The 12,548-nt window shown below is 40.4% G+C and overlaps 1 protein-coding gene across 4 annotated transcripts in view; it reads left to right on the forward strand.

Annotated features, from left to right (window-relative positions):
• Positions 1–5,589: 5,589 nt before the first annotated feature.
• NCOA5 (nuclear receptor coactivator 5) overlaps positions 5,590–12,548 on the forward strand; it is a 28,186-nt gene continuing 21,227 nt past the window's right edge. For 2 of the 4 annotated variants that reach the window (XM_074317871.2, XM_019749640.3), the window contains exon 1: positions 5,591–5,751. The gene's annotated coding sequence lies outside the window, so the exon portion shown is untranslated. Of the gene's footprint in view, positions 5,752–12,548 lie in introns of all 4 variants that reach the window. The other 2 variants (XM_019749639.3, XM_074317872.2) reach the window with 2 other exon arrangements.

A 12,548-nucleotide genomic window follows, 5' to 3' on the forward strand; every position in this document is an offset into this window, starting at 1 on the left:
ATTAAAAGGGGAAAGTAAACTTACAAAATGAAAATATATATTTATTAAGTTTTCTGGAGGGAGGCAAGTCAAAAGTCAAAAATGGGTCAGCAAGGTTGCATTCCTTCTGGAGGCTCTAGGGGAAAAATTCCGTTGTCTTGACTTTTCCAGCTTCTAGAGGCCTTCTGCATTCCTTGGTTTATGGCCTCTTCCTCCATCTTCAAAGACAGCAGTGTAGTTAGCATCTTCCAATCTCTTTCTTTCTCTTGCCATGTATACATATACCTATATATATACATATGTGCACGTGTGTGTGCCCCCTGCTTGCTGCCATCATCCCATCTCCTTCTCTGACCCTCCTATCTTCCTCTCATAAGGACCCTTGTGATTACATTGGGCCCACCTAAATAATAAATAATCCAGGATCACTTCCTCATCTCAAGATCCTTAACCTAATGACATCTGTAAAGTCCCTGTTGCCATGTAAGGTGATATATTCACAGGTTCCAGAAATTAGGACATGGCCATCTTTGGGGGGCCATTATTCTGACTGCCACAGTTGTACAAAATTATACAGACAAAAATGGATGTGTCATAGAGGCTGGGTTCCCTGATAGCTGGGAGGTATCGTAGGGTGACTATTCTGCAATTCCCTGAGCCACTTCTTTCAAAATACAACAGAAGTTGCTAAGTGGGGGCCGTTGCATTCTGATCCACTTTGTTGAAAAAATCTTGTTTTGAGGAGCTATTAGCTCTGTTGGGGCTCACCAAGAACACAATATCATCACAACAAAGTCCCTCCACCCCCACCCCTAATTTCCTAGGGAACAAGGACTCACTGAACAGCTTCCAGTGATATTTATTCCATTTATTTCACCTGTGAACAGAATAGTCCATGGAAACCCAAGGGCCTCTGTATGCTATGGATGGTCTAACTGTTAGCACAAGCAAATCTACAGAAAGACACAAACATGGTGTCGTAAAATGAACCTAGGAAATATGAGCTAATGAGCCCGCAGGATGAGCCAGGCATGATTCTAAGAGCTTTATACAGGATATGTGTTATCTCATTTAACTTACTTCACACCGACCTTAGGAAGTACATACTATTCTTATCCCCATTTTACAGATGAAGAACATGAGGCAGGGGGAGCTTAAAGAACAAGCCAAAGTTTGCCCAGCTAGAGGTGGTGGAGTACATTTGTGAACATAGGACAATCTGATTCCACAGCCTGTGTTCTGATCCACCAAGACTTCATAAATGGTAAATCCCCCTAATAGAACTGAGCCAAAAAAGTTGGAGCGTCAGAGATCTGTTTACATGATGCACTGGGTAAATCCCCAGAGCAGCACAGGCAGGTCTTGGGGCGGCGGGGAGGGGGTGTGAAATCTGTGAAGTTCAGCTGCAGGCCCATCTGCCCTCACTCTCAATGCCACTCTCCTCACCTCTCCCAGACAGTCCTATTGGCCAAGAACTCCCATCAAGACCAGCATAGAGAAATGAAGAATTTCTTGGCCTTTATTAGGTCATGTGAACACTTTGAGAATTGGAAATAAGAGATATTAATCCCTTTTCCTGGAAAAAAATGCATTTATGCACATAATATTGCAGAGGGTTCCACTCAAAAGAAAATTACTGGCTGAAAAGGACACAGTATCACTTCTGTGTATTCCTGCCAAAAATGTATAACCTGAATCGAACAATGAAGAAACATCAAACAAGCCCCAATAAGGGACATTCTATAAAATAAATGGCCTGTACCATTCAGAAATGTCAAGGTCATGCAAGACAAAGAAGACTGAAGAACTACTGCAGATTAAAGGAGACCAAAGTGACTTGAAAACAAAAGGCAATATGTAACCCTAAATTGGACCCTGAACCAGAAAAACAAATGTTTCTTTTGCTCTAAAGAACATTAGTAGGACAATTGGTGAAATTCAAATAAGGCCTGTAGATTAGCAATATAGAGATAATACAGAGATAGAGATAGATAGATAGATAGAGAGAGAGAGAGAGAGAGAGAGAGAGAGAGAGAGAGAGAGAAAGCAAAGAAGGTAAAATGCTCAACATTTGGGGGAAATGGGTGAAGGACATTCAGGAATTCTTTGTACTATTTTTTGCAACTTTTCTTTAAATCTGAAGTTATTTGAAAAATGTAAAGATATTTTTAAGAATCCAGAGTGCTTCCTTATGTAGTAAAAGAGAATTGCACGTAACCTGTAGCCTATCTCAGCTCTGCACATCCTTTGCATCTGCAGAAAAAGGCTGAGAAGTGTACTCATGAGACAAGTGGCAGAACAGGATGGAAAGAAGTTCCTAAACTGTGGAGTGCAATGCAGCCCAAGCATCAAGAGCCCAAGTCATTCACCTCCAGTGCTCTGTGATCATGGGCAAATCATATAAGCTCTCTGTGCCTCAACTGATTCCCTTGTAAAATGGACACAGTAGTAGTATTTACCAAGGAGAATACCTATTATGACATTAGGAAAAGGAAAGAATTCTTAAACAAGACACAGAATGCTATAAATCACAAAGGAAAAGATTGAAACATATGAATACATTAAAATTTAAAACTTTTGAATGACAAGACACCATTAATGAAGTAAAACAACTAACCAGAGAGAAGACCTCACTCTATTATCCAGTATCCAGAATATGTAAACAATTCCTACGGATCAATAAGAAAAACATAAATAAACCCAATAGAAAAAAATGGTCTAGAAATATCAACAGGTAATTCATAAAGGAAGAAACCTGAATAGCCTCTAAGAAAAGATGCTCAATGTCACTTAAATTCAGGAAAATTAAAACTAAAACAACAAAGATATCATTGCATACTTATAGTCATTAGCAAAAATAAATGAATGAATAAAGTCTGAAAATATCCAAATTGGCAAGGATACCTAGAAATGGTACTTATATATTGCTGGAAGGAGTATACATTAATACTCCTTTGCAGAACAATTTGGCTAAACCTCCTTAAGTTCAAGATGTGATATACTACAAAGTCAGCAGTTCCACTCCTAAGTGTGTATCCTAGAAAACTCTGGCATGTGTACCCAAGGAGATATGTACTAATATGTTCAGTGCAGTACTCTTTGTAATAGAAAAAAAATCAAACTATTCCCTAGTACAGATACATAAACTGTGGCTGATTCATACAAGAAAATACTATACAGCAAATAAAATGAATAAATTAGAGCCATAGTTCTCAAACTTTATGGTGCGTCAGAGAATCACCAGGACAGCTTGGTAAAGGACAAATTGCTGGGTCCTACCCCTCGAGTTTCTGCTTCAATGGGTCTGGGGTGGGGCCAAACTTTTGCATTCCTAACAAGTTCTCAGGTGTTATTGATGCTGCTTACTGGTCCAGGGACCACACTTTAGAACCATTAAACTAGTTATATGTTTCAACATGGTTAAATATTGAAAACTTAATACGGTTAAAAAGATAAAAGCAAGTTGTGAAAGGATACATAAAGTATATCTAAATACTTTAAACTATAGTATACAGATTGGGGAGATGATATAAATATAGATATAGATATATAGATATAGATATATAGATATAGATATATAGATATAGATATATAGATATAACAAAACATACATGGGAATGTAGTTCAGGAGCGTGATTATCTCTGGGAAGGAAAGGGAAGAAGATGGGAGGAGCGCATTAGTGGTGAGTATAAAGGTATGTATAATATTTTATGTACTTTAATAAATGTTTAAAATGTGGAGGAATTTTTAAAGTTTATATATTACCGTGTTTCCCCGAAAATAAGACCTAGCCGGACAATCAGCTCTAATGTGTCTTTTGGAGCAAAAGTTAATATAAGACCCAGTCTTATTTTACTATAAGACCCAGTATAATATAATGTAATATAATACCAGGTCTTATATTAATTTTTGCTCCAAAAGACGCATTAGAGCTGATTGTCCGGCTAGGTCTTATTTTTGGGGAAACAGGGTATATCTGTCTCATGGGGTTGTTGTGAAGAGTAAGTGATCATGTGAAACTTCTGGATGGGTAAAGACAGCAAGATGAAATTGGGTCGCAGAATCTCTGTCTCTGCGTGTCTAACCAAAAATAATAATAATATATTGAGAGATATCAAAAATTAAGACAATTAATTCAACCAAACGACAAAAAGGGTACAATTTTATGGCATTAGTATCAAATAGGGGGTAACCAAGGAAAGAAACAGAGGATTCTGAACTGAGTCAAGTGTGATTCTTAACCTGCCCCACAAAGGTATTACCAGGAAAGCAGATGAATCCACAAAATCCTGAAAATTCTCACTTAAAGTGAGTGAACAACCTGGAGGAAAGTAAATGAAAAAATCTCTGGGAGTAGAAGTCCCTATCTGCCTCGAGGAGCTCTCTCAGCAGAGGTGGAAAAAACCACTCAGCTTCCATTTTTCCAGGTGCCATGATGAATTGTGATAAGGATCTGAAGGCCAAGTGTATCTTCCCATAGGCACTGAGCACACTGTGCACAATAGAGTACATCCCTATTTCTTCAAGTACTTACCTGTTTGCAATTACACACTTGAATTTGATTATTCACCTAATGCTATCGCTCTACTAGACAGCAGTCTCCAAGACAGCAGAGATGGGTCTGCATTTGCTCAGGACAGTGCTTAGCAAGTAAATCTAAAATAAATCATAGGGCCACCTAGTAGGTGTACGATAAACATTCCATTCGATGAGTGAAGGAGTGAACGTATGAATGGATGTCAAAGAAATCTGACTTCCTCTAGTGTTCAAATTCTACAGCCACCATTTTTACTTGGCACGCACAGTTCACGAGGAGAAAAACTAGACCCCATGGGGGCTGAGGCATTTATTTCCTAACTAATAAGAGAGACTACCTGAGTCATTTAGCACTAGCTACGGTGGTGTATTTACAATTGTGTGAGCACATTCCATTCCCTGTGACAAATATATTCTGTAGGTTAAATTAACAAGACAACATTTTACATGCTTCACAGTCAACATTTACATTCTGGGAAATTTATTTTTGACATTGAATGTTCCAAGAAAAACAACTCAAGAAGAACCTGTGACTATATCACCGAAGCCTTTTCCCTCTTGTCAGTGAAACTAATAGGGTACATACTACATAGCCTATTTAAATGTACATTTAAATAAAACATTTTCTCTACCTCTCTGCTCTCTTTGTTCCTTGTGATCGGAGGTTACAGGAATGTGTATATATATATATATATATATATATTCATATATATATATATTCATATATATATATATATATATATATACACATGAACTCTTCTAAGAGTTTTCGGGTTTTGTTTTCATGCTAGACTAAATCGAAGTATTTTAGGGTTTAAATGATCTATTTTCACAGAGAGAAAGGAAAGCGCTCTGAAAATGAGAAGAAAGGCAAAGCCCTTTGGGGAGGGGAGACTCGCCTTGGGACCCACCCCAGCCGGAGACGCCGTTACTAGGCAACCCCTCGCGTTCTCAACTGCCGCCGGGGAGCCACTTTCCCACCCTCATTGCTAAGGAGACCGACACCCCCAACTCAGCCCTGCCGTAAACCTGCGCGCTCTTGCGACATTGCCGCGCCTGCCGCTGCGTGCGCGCCCTCTGCCCCCACTCTCCGCCCTGACCGCCATTGCCTCGTGCCCGCGCCGGTCGGTTGGTGGCGCCTTTGTCCTACGGCGGGCAGGTGGGCTGAGGCGGAGGCGGCGGCGGCGGCGGGACTGAGGCGAAGGAGCGGCCGGGAGCCCGCCGCGCGGGTAGCGGTGAGTGCCGGGAAGCGGTGGCCGTCCGCCGAGGCGTGGGTCTGACGGGCAGGCGGTTGAGGTGGACACGGGCCTGATGGGGACGCTGAGGCGGGAGGGCCCGCTCAACGCGCGACCGCGGCCGCGGCCTGGGCTCTCTCCGGGTGCGCGCGGGGCTGCGCATGCCCGGTGCGGGGCGCGGCCTCCTCTGGCTCCTGTCAGGCTCAGGCCCGGCCATTCCGGGCGGCTGGTGGTGGGGTCAGGTCCCGCGGCGCCGCACCGCAGCCTCCTCTCTGCGCACATCGCCGACAGTAGCCCTCCCGGCTTCTCTGTAGGGGAGGGCTGCACACCCTGCGTCCCCTTCTCTAAATGATGAAGCCACTCGCCTGCGGGTTCCCAGCGCGTCGGTGGCGCAGTCGGGATTCGAACCCGGGTCGTGGCGGGCCGCCTCCCAGTGTCGTGCGGCGAACCGAGCGCGGTCCCCGATCGCCGCCGCCTCGCGGCCCCTCGAGGCGTCTCCTTGTCGTGTGACACCCTCACCCATTTTATGACGCGGACCCCGGGCCCAGAGAACGGGGAAAGAAGCTATGCCGAGGTTACCCCGGAAATTAGCGACAGAGCCCCCGCCCCCACCTGCTGGCTCTCTCCTGTGTCCTCATCCAAGACACTTTCCACTCCGGGACAACCGGCCAGGGGCTTTTTTTAGGACGGCGTTCCCCATATTCCAGGCTCTCGCGTTGCACCTTTAGTGTCTGAGTACCATCTGGACTGCTGTTTCTTTACCAAATGTTAATTTTTTCCCTTTAAACGCTTCCCCCCCCCCCTTCTTACATATATTTGTTTAAGGTGGAAACGTAAATCACAAACCGTTTCATGGAAGCCAGTTATTTTTCTAATGCTCCTACAAAAATAAATACCTATTTATTAAAATAAACAGTGCGTCCTTGTTCCTCCTGAAATTATTGTGCATTCCACGCCTTGGGAAACGCTGCCCAAGGCGTGTGGGGTTAATTGTCCTTCTCTGGCTTTCGCTCTGCACACAGTTGTTCCCTGAGGCATAGCAGATTCTACGAAATGCCCCAGGATCCTCGGGGATAATTAATATTATAAGCTTTCTCGTTGTAAACTGTTCTCGTTATTGACGTACAAATGATAGTCCCAAGTAACTGCAAGAACTGTCCGCTCAGGTGCACCCGCTGTGCCGCCTGAGTTTTCGTGTAGCATTGTGGTGTGGTGTGTTAGGAACCTGACAGTTCATGAAAAGCTGTTTCTGCAAACGCTGGTGGAGCAGTTTTGGGTTTTGACAACTCAAGATTTAATGTTTTCTGTATGATTCAGTCTCGGTGTGAAAACTAACTTTCATGTTAATTTTTTTTTTCAAACCAGTAAAGCCCAAACTGTGCATTGTGGGTATTGGAGATCGGTGGGCTATTTGCTAACCTTAGTTTCTTCCTTCATTCCGGTTTCTTGGCCTTTCTTTTAGCTCATCTGTCACCCTCCAGATAGTCTTTGAAACCTCTGACAAAATCTTTTAACTTAAAACGTAGAAACAGTGATTCTCCTTACAGAATGTGCTGGAGAAACCATATTGCACGTGGAGGGAATTTTTCTAGTTGCGGGTTGCTCGGTATCCCAGGCCTCCTTGAACGCCACGTGTTTAAAGGAGGCATTGATAAATTAACTTATTTGTGAGCTAATAGTCTAGTATGTTCTATTTGTAATTTGTTCGTAAGCTCTGTTTTTATGTGTGAGAGAGCAGATTTACTTTAATTCATTGAAAGGTAACTGAAAAAGCTCAGGTCATTCAAGGTTTTTTTTCATCAACGGTTATATAAAAAAATGTATATTCTTTGGGATTACTTGGATATGAGCACCATGTAGAATTTACATAAGGTTAAGGTCATTTGTCTTCACATTTCTCAACAGCAGTCCTGTGTAGAGGAGAAATGAGAATTTGTTTTGCTCAAGAGTCAGTTGCAAAACTTCAACAAGTGGAGCCTCATTTACCAGTGCTCAAAAGTTAAGAATAAACATCTTTTGGAAAGGCTTGAGAAGTCTAATGAGGAAAAGTGCCTGATGGCTTCAAACTTCATTTTAAATAACCATTGCAAACCTTCTGTCTCTATGGCCTGCAGATGGCAGTACCTTGTATGGCTTGTTACTACTGTGAGAATGAATTACTGAAATTTAGTTGTGCTTTTAAGAATAAAAAAAACATTTGGAGGAAATATATTTAATATCTTATTCCCTTCAGCTATTTTTTTTTTATTCCCATGAAGAATGAAATGTCTAAACTCACTATTACGCTTAGTGGTAACGATAACATTTAACCAGCAGTGCATATGGTTTACAAATACCAACTCATTTTCTCCTGGGTGTCATCTTGTGAGATAAAGTAGACATATTATCTTTTTTGCATGTGAGGAAATAATGGCTCAAAGAGGTTAGATTTCTTACTCAAATCACATATTTAGTAGAACGTATTTAGAACGTATTCAAGATATTACTGAAGAGCAAAGATTTCAACATCAAACAAAATTGGGACAGTCTCAGGGTAAAGCGGTGTCCTTATTCCAGAACTTCTCAACGGCTTTAACATGCTAAACATGTGCAGTGTAGATAGATGGCCAGGAGAGGAAAACATGGTGCATATCTCACTATGAACATTGAAATACCAGTGTTCCCTAAAACCTACTACTCTTTCTGCTATATTGTTTCCTTTCTGTATCTTGTGATTTACTAAGGATTACTGTGTATCTTTGAGACAAGTGCTTTTAAAGCTTAGTTAGCTTTTTGTGCCAAGAGATTTGTCCTGTAAACAGCATACACATCCGTCTGGACTATTCAGCTTAAGCAGAGTTAACTGTCAAGACGTTGACAGAGTTGACTGTCAAGAAGTTAAAAGGGCAATGACCCTCTGTTACTCTCATTGATGATAGGCATTAATGAAAGGAACGGGGTGAGGCCACTGTCTGAAGCAGCGGCACATTAGGGAAATATGAAGTACACTGACAGCTACATATATAATACCAGCATGCCTGCTGCTTTGTAAATAGTGGTTTTATTACCACCAGATATGAATATTTATAGGGATGGTCATTTTCATTCTTTATCCTATCACTAAAAAAATAAGAGCTAAATAGTCAAGTGGACCAATTACTTTTATGTTAAGAAAATAATTCCCCTCAAAGAATCAAAACTTTCCAGACCATAAGACTCTTTTCCCTTTATTTCGTGTTCAAAACAACATGATTGTTGACCTATATAAAGACCGACAACATTAGGCAAGGGTCAAGGCAACTTAAGTTGCATTAGAGAACAGCTAAAAAGCAGAGGGTCTTACAACTTTAGCGCTAAAATATCTTGAGTGGGCCCCTGTTTTGGATGTGGAATGATTGAATTGCTGAAGATTTGGTTGGCCCTGCAGCTAGTGGGCAAGCTTTGGAGAACTTTAAATTATAAGTAATTCGGCTTTAAATGAGTATACTTAATTATGCAATTAGAGATTGAGATAGTAATAACATGTATTTAGGGTCAGAGATGATACAAGAAGTTTACTTTTAATCTCTTCAAAAATTATTTTTGATATCCAAAAGAAAAAGTAGGGAAAACATGATTTCATTCAGTTTTGAAATTTAAGATTATAAATGTGTAACTGAACCTTTTGCAGCCTTTGGGGAACTTACATTAGGATGGCATCAGTCACTGGAACAGCTTGTTGGAAATACAGAGCCATGAATGCAGCTCCCTGACCCCCACTCCCAACTGACGGGTCTCTGGAGGTGCGGGCCAGGGATTCTGCCTTTTAAAAGCCACCCCTGTGGTGTTTATGTACATTAAAGTTTGAGAACCCCTGATTTAGTACTTTAGAAAATGAGTTTTCACTGGAGCTAGAGGTTAAAGCAGATTCTAGTAATCTATTCACAGCCCAGATTACTAATAGGAATTGACAACTGGTTTATGGTTGCGTTTACTTAATAGATTTATTTTAATTAAGCAAGATGTTAATTTTATAAAATGTTTTTGGCTTCATAATTGGAACTAAAGATAATAGGAATAGTTAGAATATCTGTGGCGTTTTCAATATTTTAATTCCTTCCATTCAGTAGGATGCTTTCACCTTCTTGAGAACAAAGAAAGCAGACCTACCAAGAGTCCATGGTCTGCTTATTAAATTTAGATTTGCTTTTAATGGTGTGGATGTGAAATTATATGTGTGGCTCTTTTTCTCTTTTTGCCTGTAGATACGAAAACAAAATGCCTCAGAAGAAGCGGGAGTTGTAGCCCCTGCCAGCAAAATACTGACAGTTCTAGTTTGCAGAATTTAGAGAGAACTTCAGTTGACAGTTTGCCCTTTATTAGCCAAAGAAGTGGCTAACATGCTATCAAAAAGTGGCAAACTCAGTGGTTAATATGTTTCCTGCCATTTTAAACAAATACATAGTTGGAAAAAGAAATTTTTTCAGGATACTTTTTAAACGATCAAATGAAATTGAAGAGAACTGGTGCACTGCACACTCCTCCTGGGGGGGGGACTGACCTTATAATTGAATATTATTACTACCTTCTGCACTATGGAAACTTGGGTTCATGATTCCATTTCCTTCAGAGGTAGCCATGTGGTTATGCTTTCTGTGTCATTTTCCAGGGTTAAACGTTAACCAATTTTAGCCATTGTGATATTTTTTTGGTAACAGATTATGTTTATGAGTATTTCCCCTTGAACACAGGAGTTTAGAGAGATTTCTGAATAGAAGACCTAAGTACATGTGATGTATACACTAAAGGGATAAATAGATTCTAGAGTATTAGTTCCCAAATACCTGCCAGGACTCACCTGAGAAACTTGGTAAAATATAGATCCCGAGGCTTCATCCTAAGATTCTGAACGTTTGAGACAGGGCCTGGGAATCTGATTTTTTAACCATCTTAGGTGGTGCTGGTATATCTTCATTAAAGGAATGTGATGTGAGAATAGAAAGAACACAGATGTAAATGACAGGGAAATGGGGAGTTGTTTAATGGGTGTAGAGGGTTTTGCAAGATGCAAAAGTTCTGAAGGTCTGTTTCACAATGTGAATCTACTTAACACTACTGAGTATGTTTAAAAATGATTAAGATGATAAATTGTGTTTTTTTAAACTACAATTAAATTTTTAAAAGAAAAATACAAGAAAAAATAAGGAAGGGTGGTTGGTTGTCTGTTTCTTTCTGAACAGTGAGTTGAACTAATAGATTGCTGGCTGTTCATTACTGACTCCTGTGGCCATCAGTTCATTTTATATCCCTTTACCGAAGGTAAAATCATAACCTTTTCATTACTTTCTCTTACCTGTTTTCTGCAGTGTCAAACCAGTAATCCTAAAGAACGTTATAATGGGCAGTATTTTAAATGTCTTAGGTTTAAGTACTCCTTCCTCCCTTTTTTGGATAATATACATACGGTAATTACGCCTTCATTGTTTGGCTTCACTGAGACGCTAATCAGTTCCTAGCCAGGCCCTCTTGCCACCAATTTCTTCCTTTTCCATAGCAGAGATTTTTGCCATCTAGTCTAACTCAGGTTTGCATCTGTAGTTCCTCTCTCTTTTCCTGCTACTACCCTCCCGTTCCCTACATCCAACTTCCTTATAGTATTTCTAACTTACATCCTGCACACCATTCCTTTACTTCTGCATGTGCTGGAATGACTGATTATAACAATCCTTTTCGAAGGATCTCCACTTGTACAATTTCATTGAAATTTTACCTGTTTTAAATAAACCTGTAGTTTACATTTTTGTAGCTCAGACTTTTTTACTAATTTAGATTAACTCAACCTTGTGAATCCAAATTAGTGAGGTTTTTTTCTCTTAGCTGATCTTCTCCTTGAATCAGCATAACTAACCCAGGTAGAATATTCATGTTATCAGGTTCAGGTAAGTCAAGTGACTTGACTAAATCCAATCCTCCTCTCTCCCCAAGTAGGACTAGAACTCATATTTGCTAATACCAGCCAAGTGCTTTTTCCTCAAAAGAAGTAAAAAGTGCAGGAAATAAAATTTTGATAAGAGAATTTTTGTCTGAAGATTTGAAGTGAATAGAATGTCAGTAGCAAAAGCCAGAAACATTTGAGGTGATAGAAATTGAAGTAGTAATTGAATAGGTAGGTCCTACCCTCTTGGGTGTCTGGGGCACTTGAACCATCAGAGTGCCTAGCATAGAGTGGGCCTTTTCCAGGTTCCATCAGTATTTCATCAGGGAGTCCTAGCAAGTGTGTGTAAAATGCAAACTGTCTTTGCACTCCCTGTTGGAGGCAGCATAACACAATGTTTAAGCCCTCTGGTGTCAGACAAACCTGGCTCAGAGTCCTAGCTCTGCCTCCTGATCATTGGGGGACCTCAGATAAGTCAATTTCTCAAAACCTCAAGGTTTCCTCTTTTGCAAAATAGAGATCATAACAGTACTGAACTCCAAGAGTTGTAGAAAGGATTGAATGAGAGAATGCACGTGCAGGTTCTTAGTACAGGCTCTGGGACAGAGTAAGCATTCTGTATATGTAAGCTACCATTGTTTCCCCATTTCTGTTCCCAGGAATAATATCCTCATACAGTTAAAAATATAATAATTATTTTAATTAGAATGAACCATGATCAAATATGAGGGAATGCGTAGTTTTCAAAGTGAGCTTAAAGGTTAAAGCAGAGCGTTCTCTTGTCCCTGACTAGTTACAGTATAACTTGTTACAGTGTCCCTGATGTTACAGTACCATCAAAGCATCTTCATAAATAGAGTTTAAGTGAGAAGTCCTGTTCTTTTCCCCTCCCAGTTTTGGGAGT

The sequence above is a fragment of the Rhinolophus sinicus genome, chromosome 13, assembly GCF_057876585.1.
Source record: "Rhinolophus sinicus isolate RSI-liver-muscle chromosome 13, RSI-T2T, whole genome shotgun sequence".
Taxonomy (NCBI): Eukaryota; Metazoa; Chordata; class Mammalia; order Chiroptera; family Rhinolophidae; genus Rhinolophus; species Rhinolophus sinicus.